The 12,952-nt window shown below is 36.8% G+C and overlaps 1 pseudogene across 1 annotated transcript; it reads right to left on the bottom strand.

Annotated features, from left to right (window-relative positions):
• Positions 1 to 6,714: 6,714 nt before the first annotated feature.
• LOC146522901 (endonuclease domain-containing 1 protein-like) lies at positions 6,715 to 12,926 on the bottom strand (annotated as a pseudogene). Its single transcript, XR_014870961.1, has 3 exons — positions 12,798 to 12,926; positions 10,909 to 11,260; positions 6,715 to 10,033 (listed from the first exon to the last, which is right to left on the bottom strand). The product of XR_014870961.1 is annotated as an endonuclease domain-containing 1 protein-like (transcript).
• Between the last annotated feature and the right edge of the window lie 26 nt (positions 12,927 to 12,952).

Here is a 12,952-nt window from a genome sequence, read left to right as displayed (position 1 = left end):
ATCAAAGCACAGTTTAAGTGGGGTTTTTTTTTTTCAATTCGACTAAGTGTACCTGTAATATGAACATTATCAGTGGCAGAATGCGATTTAAATACTTTAAATCTACTTGTACTTATTTGAACTCTACTTTTTTTTTTACGTGCCATACTTGTTGGTGCCAGATAGGCTGATCTGGGATTTTACCAGACAACCATCTTCAGTGTTTACAGAGAATGGTCTGACAAAGAGAAAATATCCACTGGATGGCTGTTCGCTGAGTGAAAATACCTTGTTGATGTCAAAGGTCAGTTGAGGTTAGACTGTTTTGAGCTGATAGGAAGGCAGCAGTAACTAAAACAACCTCTTGCTACAACCAAGGTATGCAGAAGAGCATCTCTGAATGCACAACACTTTGAACCATGAGGCAGATGGGCTAAGGCAATAGAAGACCACACCAGGTGTCACTCCTGTCAGCTAAAAACAGGAATCTGATTGTCATACGATCATTGATTTTCATACGTATATTAAAAAAAGAATATATAACAATGATGAAATCACAGTGGTTTCTTAGTTAGAACTTTTATAGCCTTGTATAAAATTGTAAAATTATGAGAGATACAAGATAACAATTTCCAGTTATGTTCTTTGTAAAAAGAAACAAAATCTGAGGTTGTGTAGTTTTTATTGGTTTGAGCGAACCAACACTTCAGAAGAATGATGACTCTTTGGTTTGCCCAACTCTCAGGCTGGAAACCACTCAGCTGGCACCTCATGTTGGAGCAAGGCTAAATACAACAGCTACTGAAAATGAAAAGCCCAAAACAAAGCAAAACAAAAGTCCCAAAGTAACAGTCCTACAGGGGACTGGGACCCTGGATGAAAGTCAAGATTTTATGTCTTTAAATAATTCCAATAAAAGGTTTGCATAAAGGGTATGCAAAAATGTGGCTTAATTTAAATTAAGAGTAAATTAAATATAGTAAGAGTAAGGTAAATCTAAAATTGGTTTATTCTTATCATAGGAGAGAGAGAGCTTGGGTTTAATCAAGGCCATGAAGGCTGGGATGAGGTTCAATTAATCCTAAAATGAAGACAGGTCAAAATTAGGTTCAGCTTAACATTAGGAAAGATTATGTTTAGGTTTGATTAAGCGTATGGATTGTTCAGATAAGGTTAGGTAAAGTTTAGGTTCATCCTGAGGTTAGGAAAGATTAGATTCAGGTTCAGTTAAGGTTTTCGAAAATGTTCATTTAAGGTTAGACTAAAAATAAGATTAAGGTAAAACAAATAATGCTTGATAGCCTTTCACCTGCTCTTTCGAATGATCTTTTAAGAAAGGCATACAATCCTCCCTGAAAAATATCATTTGAATGAATGAATATGGTCTTACCTTGAATTCAGTTACTTAGGAATCACTGGGATCTCTTTCTGCTAAAAACATATACTGTTATTATTAATAACACTGCTACCAGTTTTGTGACTTCCACTTCTTCTGCAATACCTTTTATTAGAGGTACTATAACTGTGATACAAATACGGCTTTTTAAACCTGCTCCCTCCGTGTCTACAGCTGAGCTGATCTGCATCCACCTCTCAGTGTGTTTCCGTGTGTGGGTTCACTCCTGATCCATGACGTCTAGCCTCTGCTCCCGTATTAGCCGAGCTGTTTATGCACGGCTGCACACACACAAACACACCTCTACAATCCGATACGACCAGCACAATTGCACGCACTCACATTCTAATGCAGCTCCAAGACCTAAGACAATAACATATTTCAAATCTACTGGAGAGTTGGGACAGTGTAAAAAATATATTTTACCTTAGAACTTGGTGAGCCTAACAAATACCAATCAAATTTCTTATGACTGTAGTTATGATTAAGACAGTCCTGTTCTATTTTTGTAGTCATTTGCATTATGTTAAATACTGGGGTAGATCACCCCTACATCCAACATCCATCCATCCATAGTCTCCTTCCACTTATCCAAGTCCAGGTCTTGGGTACAGCTGTCTCAGTAGACATCAAGACCCTGTCCCTGGTGACGACCTCTAACTCTTCTGGAGGGACTACAAAGCCAGCTGAAAAATATAACCTCTGCAGTAGAACATGTCCCAAATACCTCCTCTAGGAGGCATCCAGGAGGGATCATGGTCATTTTATTGTGGAGGAGTAGTGGCTCTACTCCAAGCCCCTTCTCAGCGACCTTCTTCTCCTGTCTCCAAGGCTGAGTGTAAACATCTCCTGTTTCACCACATCCCATAAGTGCGCTATTGGATGAAGAAGACATTAAATATGGAGGTAATTTGAGTACAGGGAACTCATTTTCATGTTCATGAAATCAGTTTGATGCAGTGTGTGGGAGCAACCATCAGAAGATGGATACACTTCATAAAGACATGGACATGGTCAGCAACAATAATGTACTTCAAATATCCTTTCAGCTAAAAAAGCAGATGAAATCAGCCATTAATTTTAGCAATGGTGTATTTTTCTAGCTTGGTGCTCAAAAGGTATTGTATTTAGTTATTTTATTAATGCTGGATTAACAAACAGTCAGTCATTGTGCTAAAAACACATAGCAACTTAATATAAAGCATGAATTTCCCAAAATTTAATAACCACCTGGCTTTCCCACACCTTTATCCATCAGTTTAACACCAGGTTCTCTTTCTGCAACAGGCTGACTCAAATCAACATCTGTCTCTTCAGTTACCACATTTGCTTCTCCTACAATGACACCTGGTTTCATCTATCACTTCAATAGTTCATATCATATTAATATGAACTATTATACTGATAAAAGTTTTTCTTTTTGTACAGCAGCCACAGACCAATTTTATTAATTCTGAAAAGGAGAATAATCTCCTAAAGAGTCTCCACAGGGAGGCAGCAATACGTTATAGACTAGAGTTCCATCTGTTTTTCAGCTTCATAAAAACTCTGTGAAATCTCTGAAATGTAATTTAGAACTACATAAGTAATTAAATCTAATAGAACTACTTATTTACATTAGGTAACATCATTTTAACTATGACAAAAACTAGTTGTAACAACTACATAAGATTATTTTAGCATAAAAATAAAAACAAACAAACAAAAACATTGTTTCAAGTTAATGAACGCTAACTACAAAACAAGATATTGACGAGGGCAAAGATGCTTTATACATCTGGCTCTGCCTCTACAGTGAACTCTCAAGGACACTATTGGCCCTCACCCAGGGAAGTATTGAAGTGTGTTGATGCCGTTTAAAAGCTGTTTCCTTCTATTCTTTTGTGTTTGTTGTATATATTTACAAATATATGTAACAAAACGTATGACGCCTTTTGTATGGCCTGCTTTAACAACTTGCTAACCTTATTTACTAGTATATATATACATATATATATACTAGCTGAGCTGGTTTGGTGATATGGTTGTTTGTCGTCTGGTATTCATTCACTGAATATCAAACTCATCTGGATTCTTGTCTGACTGCATACTTTAACTGTCAGGAAAAATCTCTGAAAAAGAGAAAATGTAGCAGACACCATGCCTATGGCTTTAAGCCTGATGCCCTCCAGTTAAACACCTGCTGGTGAAAGCCAAGCACAAAAAGCTTCAATCAATTTTTTTTATCAATGCATCTTTTTCTCTTGGTGGACTAATAATACAGTAGTACTGTGTGAAAGCATTGAGCTACCTGTAGTTTCTTTATGTTTAGCTAGGAAAAAGGGAAATATGTGCATTGAACTGTAATGCAATTGGAATAATTGGGCCTTATTTACAAGCATTTGTGTGGAAATATTTTTACCCTGTGCAAATAAATAAAAATAAAAATATATAAATCAAACTGAATGTAATGAAATAGAACTGAAAAATATCTGAAAAAAGTGCAAAGTTACTCGACACCACACATTGATGTCCTCAAGATAAACAGGTGTTAATAAACATATTAACACCTTTAATATTTATTAAATTTATTTTCTGTTGCTAGACTATTATTACAGTACAGTGTGAAAGTCTCTACCTACCTCTTGTTTTTTTTAAATATTTTACTAGGAAAATGGTGTAAATAAATGTAGCAATTTATTAAATTGTGTACAAGCATACATGGAAATATAGGATATAAGGCAAAAACAGAGTTTGTACTCAAGGGTGTAGATTTGGCATGGATGGAAGGGACATGTCCCCACCAATATCCAGCGATTATTGAATTGTCTCCACCAATAATTTGATCTCTTTGAGTAAAGGAAAACAATACCGATAGAAATTAAAAAAAAAAAACCAAAACGATTTGTCAACGTCTCATTCACCCAGCGGTGCAGAAAGAGTTAAATTACGTTCTCTACTGGAGTCCTATATCATGTGACAAATATGGCCAATGTGATTGGCTGTGCCTTTCAGGGAGCTCTTTTTAGTTTTAGCAGCGGCAAACCTGCGCTGCGAGGACCTGCAAGGAGGAGAGGAGGATGGCAGCAAAAAGAACCTGGATATAAGAAAGTATTTTTCAAAGAAACCTGTAAGTCACTTAAAGTCAAGTTCACTCATAAAATCTGTCCATCATAATAACGTTACAGGCTATGCAAGGCAATACATGCCCCTCTTATCACTCTTTCTGGGTTGCAAAATAAACTTTTAAAAAATTTTCAGGCGAGAATGTGCAAACTTCAAATATCTGAGCCGGCGAGAACAGCAAACTCCCGGCACATCGTTTTAGGCTTTGGCCCACATCAGTCTAAAATTGTATGTAACCATGAATAACGTGTTGCCATGTCCACCAGGAGAGACTGGACAGTATAGATGTAAAACAAATATGCCAGCAGTTTATCTCAGTTAATGAGAGGAGAAGGCATGTGTTTGGCTCCTTCACATAGTGGACATTGAGTTGTTGTGTGGGACACCAGTAGTCCATGTCTGTTGCTGTAACAGTAGTTCATGTTTAGAGTTAAACATCCCAGCTCACTGAGTTGATCGGGGCAATAGTGCCTAAAATGTTGCATAATTTTGCTAAGAGATCTGTTACTTTGTGGTAATCTTAGATGAGTAGTTTTATGGACAAAAACCACCAGGTCATTCAGTGTTCCCTTAGTGCTAATGTGTTAGAGATGTTGGTGCACTATAACTGAAGTAATGTTGTTAAGTCCTTAAAGTCATATTAATTTATTCTCATGACTGTATTTTAAGCTATTTTTATTTTTGTATGATACCTGATTTATATGGATTATGGTTGAAGTAAACTAAAGTCTAAAATACTTAGTCAGTCATTTGTTTAATAGTAACTTAACATTATATAATTCACATATAAAACTATGAATTGTAATTTTAAATGGTTTAAAAGCATGCAGAATAGCATATGTAGGCAAGACGAAAAGGAAAAAAAAAAGAAACAGGGCAGGGTTCGGTGGTTGAATCATCCGTCCCCACCAAAGCCAAAACCAAATTTACGCCCTTGTTTGTACAACTCTAATCTGGTGTGACCAACTTTATTCTTCAAAACAGCCTGCTCTCTTCTAATTTCTTCAAGTAGTCTTCTGTAGTGTTATGCAGTCATTCAAACATCTTTTTTGAATGTCGGCTGCCTTCTATTCTGTTCCTTGTCAACACACTACATTGGTAGTGTGTTAGGGATCATCGTCATTCTGAAAAAGGAACTTTTCCAGAAATTTACAGACAGATATTGCATGGTGGATCAAAATCTGATTGAACATAACTCATAATTCCATCAATTTTAGCAAGATCTCCAACATCAGATCTAAAGTGCAGCCCTGAATCAGGTCAGAGCGTTCACCATGTTTTACAGATGGCTGTAGAGACTCACTGTTGTACGGCTCTCATGAGGTCCTTTATATATATTGTCAAAAATTTCAACCAGAATTTTCAAATTTTGATTTTCTGTTAATTTTTTTTTTTTTTGTAATTTCAGACAAATGATTCTTGTTCAACCTTTTTCTACTTGTCAGGTCATTTATATATATTTATAATTAAAAAAAATAAAATATATCATTTATACTCACTGTTTGCCATCATGCCAGTTATTGGAGGGATCACAACGATCGCAGGTTTGGAAAGCAACAGCTCAGCTCTGAAAACAGAGTAGCAAACACTATAGGTTCCTGCCTTTTAAAGAGCCTGACATACTTAAAGAGATAAAATTCCTGCTGAAACAGGTTTTTGGGACATTTCTTTAAAAGGCAGATCATTTAAAACTGCCAACCAAGTGAGACTGATTAGAATTAGATAACATTTTTAGATACCAGCTCAGAAAAGGGAAAGGGACTGCTTTAGTCTCCAACAGTTGGCATTATGTAGCTGATTATATCACATGATTCTTTTTGCTGCAGGTGCCATCAAACTCATAGATGAGTAAAAAGCACAACTAGCATTCACTGTGCAAATGAGCCAGTCGGTCAGGTCCAGAGACCAGTAACCCTCTGGTAACCGCCAATCACCATGAAACTGTGAAAGCTGCAAGCAAGTCTTCAGCTGCCATTTTTCATATGAAATACAGGCAACCGTTTCAATCTGCTGGAAACCAAAGCCACCAAACCAAACAGGGTTAAAAACAGCAACCAAATTTTTAACTTGAGCTTTTCTAGCATCACCAATCACCCAAAGCACTTTAGACTACAAACCACAATTATTATTATTAAATAATTATTTGATCCCCTGTTGGGATCCATACAGTACATTTATTTTCTGTGTTTTTTAAATCCAGATTCAGAAGAGTTTTACGTGTTTTAAAGTGTTACAAAATCTTATTATTATTATTATTATTATTATTATTATTATTATTATTATTATTATTATTATTATTATTATTAGCCTAATACTGCGAGTTTTGCTGACACATATGATTAATGATCCTTTTATTCTCAGTCACTGCAATTGCCCAAGAAATGTGGGGATATTACACTGGTTTTAATGACTCTGCACCAACTGCCCATTTGTTTAAGAACTGATTTTAGGATTATACTTTTAAAGCCTTTCATGGCCCCAAAATAGAATAGAATGGAATAGAATAGAATAGAATAGAATAGAATATTGGAACTGGTGTCTCTGTACCAAGCAGTACACAGCTGACTCTAAAGGCAATCTAGTGTTAACAGTTGGCAGTTGTTAATTACAGTTTTCATTGTTAACAACAAATAACCTCAATGAAAAATCTTAAACCAAAAAAACTGTAATACCAAAATTCCCATAACAAAACCCCACTTTCATGATTGCTATTGATGTGGCAAAGGTAAATTAGCTCTCAATTTACCATTTTGGTGTTATAACCATAATGGTTATAACACAGCTGATAATATTTAAATGCACAACAAGCTGCTGCTTTGCTTAAATATGATCTATTATTGGAGCTGGGTCGTCTTAACTCTGCATCAGGTGATACTTTTTGTTTTGCAAACCTTTTTGTTCTTTATCTCATTGGGTGTGTCTCTGAAATGTTTCTGCATAAGTTCACACCTGTGCACTTATGCTGTGTGTAACACTGTCTGATTTTTCGTAAAGATTAGATTTCAGTTATGTCAGAAAACACATGCTATTTTATGTTATCTTCTAGGCTGTTTAATTTCATATTCAGCAGCTTGTATAAAGTTTTAGCAGGTGAGGGTACAGTGAGGTGAGAACAGCGAGACATCCTTCGAATGCCACTAAAACTGGAATTTTAATTCATTGTTATCAGAGATTCTTTAATAGGACGTTTCAAATTTAGAAGTATTTAAAGTGATGTCCAGTTTAATTAAAGGGAAAATAAATCAAAAAGGAAAATAATTAATGAAATACTTAAAATATGGTCTTCATCCTTCAAGGTCGGTCCTCTAACAGTGGAGTACCTTTGCTGTTCCTAGGACTGCGCTCCTCTGGACAGAGATCTTGGATCTTGGTCCTGGCATCTGCTGGAGCCACTCGCCCAGCTTACTCTGATTACCATGGCGACCACTGTTACCTTTACCTTTACATAAAATCATATGACATGTGACATATACCGTAAATTGATGTGTTGTTCTGTGAATAGTCAGTGAAGCATTTGCGTTGACATGACTGATGGAATTTCATGTAATAAATTTGTTAAACTCAAAAATCACATTTTTAGAATCCTAGAGACAATGATCAAAGAGAAAACTAAAACAAATAACCACCTACAATAATAAGTAAAAGACAAAAAAGTAAAAGACAAAAGATTAAAATAAGGAAAAAAAAAAAAAGAGAAGCAACTGAAACTGAAACAAACTGCATGCACACAATAATCAAATAGTTTTGATCAAATAGATCAAAACAGGCGCTGCAGGCCTGGCAAAAACCACCTGTATAAAACACAGAATATAAATACATATAAAAATGAAAATCTGTGAATGTAATCATAATTAGGAAAAAGCAATTATATTTTTCTTGACAGTTGGTTTTATTGATCTAACGCCAAAGAAAAGACCCACGCGGTGCTTTGCTAGTGACACCTGCTGGCCAATTTGGTTTATCGCCAGGTCTTGAAGATGATGTTCTGTGAAACAGTGACACAGACGAGTCCTGCACAAGTCAAAACAATACTTATCATACCATTCTGTCAATAACTGTGATCAACACATGTTTTGGAGAAATCTGCATATAAACAAGTCAAGTAAATAATGAGACTGTTAAAGACAGCAAGCTGTCTTTAAAGAGGATGAATCAGTGGTGCAGATTTAAAACATTGTACAAGTTTGAACAAGAGCAGGAAGAATCAGGTGAATAAATGGGCTGATAATGAAGTTAGCTGGAAAAACAATGATCACTTTTCACAGAATAATTTTTAAATAGCAATGACACCTTGTGGCGAAAAACTTAATCACCATCTCATGACTGGTTACCCTTCTCGCTACAGCAGCAAATTTAACTAGACATTGTGAGGCTTACCATGCAGTGGGCATTTACTTCTGTGCGTTTATGAAGCAGCTGAGAGTATTAATACGTTTATTAGCTGTCACAACCTTTGTTGCTATCAGTTTATTGCAAGACCTGTGCATTTTTGTCGAGGGGAGTTCTTTCTAAGTGTATCTTTGCATTCCATGTGGTGCATAGCATCCATATGCTAGTCCAGGCAGTGAATGTTCTTGTGTTAACTTGATAAATCTGTCCGAGTGTGGGTGAAGTGGAGAGAGGTGAATAATCCCATAGCAAGTGAAAATGGTGACTGAAGAAGAAACACGATGAAGTGCATCATGGGAATTCATCCATCTATCCATCCATTCTCTTCTGCTTATGTTAAATAGGGTCAATGGTTGCACTGGAGCCTATCCCAGCTACCATAGGGCGAGAGGTGGGGCACACCCAGGTCAGGTCACCAATCTGACATAGAGCTAATAGAAGGTGTTAAAAGTAGAGAAACAGATGTGTTAGGAGTAGAATTTGAAGCGTGGGAGTCAGTTGTAATGTGGTTGAACCAGAAGGTGGAGTGGGAGTTGTTAAATTGCTAGAAGTGGTTGATATGGATGAGGGGCAGAAGCAGTTTTTGATATCTGGGTAAAACTGTGAGACAGTCTTGTGTAGAGGACACTGTGTTCCAGGAAACATGTTAAACTCAGAGTCTGCTGTCCTCAGTTTGTTGTGCAGTTCTGACAGAGTCTTGGTCTGTAGATATTTGTGTTTAGATTCATCTGGAACATTTTCACCCCAGTGTGCGCTAGCGATCCACATGTCCATGTTGAAGCTGTAGCAGCAGAATGCCGACCAGTGCATGGAGGGAATGTTAATCTTGTTGTTGAGGATGTTGTTAGAGCTGGGTTGTGCTCCAGTTACCACAAAAACTTCAGTGACACCACTGCTATTTTTGCAGTATTTGTCCATAACACATTTGATGCACCTCTCCATTTTGTTCCAGCTTCCCTGGTTGAAAGTTCTTGCTTGTGGAACAATGTTGGTCAGGGTGAAAGTAGCCAGTTTGTCATCTTTAGTGAATGCATGAGAGCTTGGAAATATGTGACCTTTGTCATATGTTCCATTGGATTTGAAATCAGTGTCGACAGCCTGGTGATTGTAGATCTTCTCTTTGTCTTTTCTCCTCATGTTATTGCTGTCATTTTCATTCTCAAGCTGCAAAGAGGCTTACAGTTAGTTATGAATATACAGGGTGGGCCATTTATATGGATACACCGTAATAAAATGGGAATGGTTGGTGATATTAAAGTCCTGTTTGTGGCACATTAGTATATGTGAGGGGGCAAACTCCTCAAGATGGGTGGTGACCATGGTGGCCATTTAGAAGTCGGCCATCTTGGATACAACTTTTGTTTTTTCAATAGGAAATGTCACAAGAAAAACAATGGTGTGCTTGGTTTCAACGTAACTTTATTCTTTCATGAGTTATTTACAAGTTTCTGACCACCTATAAAATGTGTTCAATGTGCTGCCCATTGTGTTGGATTGTCAATGCAACCCTTTTCTCCCACTCTTCAAACACTGATAGCAACACCGCAGGAGAAATGCCAGCACAGGCATCCAGTATCCGTAGTTTCAGGTGCTGCACATCTCGTATCTTCACACCATAGACAATTGCCTTCAGATGACCCCAAAGATAAAAGTCTAAGGGGGTCAGATCGGGAGACCTTGGGGGCCATTCAACTGGCCCACGATGACCAATCTAAAAATGTGATTTTTGAGTTTAACAAATTTATTACATGAAATTCCATCAGTCATGTCAACGCAAATGCTTCACTGACTATTCACAGAACAACACATCAATTTACGGTATATGTCACATGTCATATGATTTTATGTAAAGGTAAAGGTAACAGTGGTCGCCATGGTAATCAGAGTAAGCTGGGCGAGTGGCTCCAGCAGATGCCAGGACCAAGATCCAAGATCTCTGTCCAGAGGAGCGCAGTCCTAGGAACAGCAATGGCCCACCCTGTGCAGTAGCACATTGTAAGATATAAATAACAGTTTGATTTACAGTCTGTGAGACCTACCTGTGGCTCTATCTGCCAATGACTGCGGGGTCGCTTTATTTCCACGTCTCCAATGTACTTGTATGCAGAAAATACTGGAATCTTGTTCTTGATGTCATAGAGAGTTAAAAAACCTTCTCTTGTTCTTATAAGTCTGGCAAATAGGCTTGTACTGGTTCTGATTCAGGATTTTTCCACTTTCCAAGACACCAGGGACCTGAGGGGGAGTTTCCTCAAGAAGAAATTGTTTACAGATTGATACTGATGTCACCACTTCAGCTAAAGTGGGATCTATTGGAAGGACTAGAAAGAGCAGGGCAGGGATGGACAGGAAACAGGTTTGTATTGATGACATCCTCAACTGAGATGTGTCCTGTGGTCAGATGAAAAAACAAAAAGACTGATCAGCAATACACCTTAAAACTTTTTGGACAAGACTGAACAACCTGTGTAGAGGAGTAATGCTAGCCTACACATAATGACAACATGAGGTCTCGATTCTACAACAGATATGTACCAGGGTTGCATAAGTGGAAACGATAACATCAAGCTGCAGTGACCTTGCATTTAATGAGCCATTGTGATTCTACTTCTCTGCATTTGCAGACTGAGTACTTACAGGCCTTACTTTCTTGGAAGGCCTGTAAGTACACAGTAGGTCTTTCTCAGAGAGTGTGCTTTGGTTTAAAAAGAAGTTGAAGGGTGGTGTAAGCAAGTGAAATAAACAGTTATGATGACGGATATTAAGTCGTTCATTGCTAGCAGAAAACATTCTAAAATATATTGCTTACTTGCATAGAATAAGGTACTGTTTTAATATGTGGTTACAGGTGGCTTAGAGCACCAGTAGACACACCTGTGGTAACAATTTCAACATCTTTTGTCACCTTATCGCTTTCACAAGAGTTTCAGAAAACTTACTCTCACCTCTGATACTGTGACATCAAGGTCAGTGAGATTCAAACTCGTCCGAGATTTTTAATAGATACACCTGTGGTGTCAGTTTGAAGGTCCTACGTCATTTCATTCTTAAACTGGCGAAGTGACTTGGTGATTTATTCTAAATATAACATAGAAACATATCAAATGTTTAAAGAGGGAAAAAAAAAATCACAATTAAAAAAAATATTAACTCATTTTGAATTTGATGGCAGCAGTATGTTTCTCCTACCGTTTCATTTTCCACTTACTTTTCCAGGATTTATTTTTGCTCCTGTCCCAATATTTTTACAAAGTGTTTCTGCCATCACTTTCAAAATGGGCTAGTTTCTTTTTCATGAAAGTCGAATGTCTGCATTTAAAAGCACCATATAAATAGTTTATATAAATAGTCCATGATTCAAATGTTGACAAGCATAGCAACTGTAACTAATGGAGATGCTCAATGGTCAGTTACTTTCTTAGTATTTAGGTGGAAGTCACATAGCGAGCATACAGCCTACAAACACCACCTCAAGTCAGTTCATGTTTCTTCATAAATATTAAATATTCATCTGTCATCCGAATGTGTTGTTTTCAACACACTCAGATGACTAATAATCTTCATTTGAATGATAATTTGAAGTATATATGCATTTTAATATTACATGTATATGATTTACCTTACGTTAAATTTTTATATATTTAATAGTTAAATATTTATACCCATAAAATACTTTAATGTTCTGATTTTGCATTTCTCATTCATTCTTCGGCGACCATGACAATGAGCTAAAATGCCGTCACAAAAGTTTATAAATACTTTGAAATATAATTCTCTAGCATTGGTGAATGATTTTATTTTTTGTCCACATAAATATATAAAGCTGTGAAAATTAAAGAGGATTAAAGATTACATTTTAAATGTAATGCACACCCAATATTAAAAAAGGACAAATACACTGAATAATCAGCAAGAAGACTTAACTTACCACTCTCAAGATTATCACTGAAACTCCTGTCACGTGAAAATGGCTGTGGAAACTGGGAACGCTTCCTCGGTTACTTAAATATGAATAATATGGAGTAGTTCAGCAGTTTTATTATGAGACGAGTATGCACTGTCAGCAATTTGTCATCAATATTA

The sequence above is a fragment of the Neolamprologus multifasciatus genome, chromosome 3 (genome assembly GCF_963576455.1).
Source record: "Neolamprologus multifasciatus chromosome 3, fNeoMul1.2, whole genome shotgun sequence".
Taxonomy (NCBI): domain Eukaryota; kingdom Metazoa; phylum Chordata; class Actinopteri; order Cichliformes; family Cichlidae; genus Neolamprologus; species Neolamprologus multifasciatus.
Note: the sequence above shows the minus strand (reverse complement) of the source record. Positions and strands in the feature narration are given on the sequence as shown.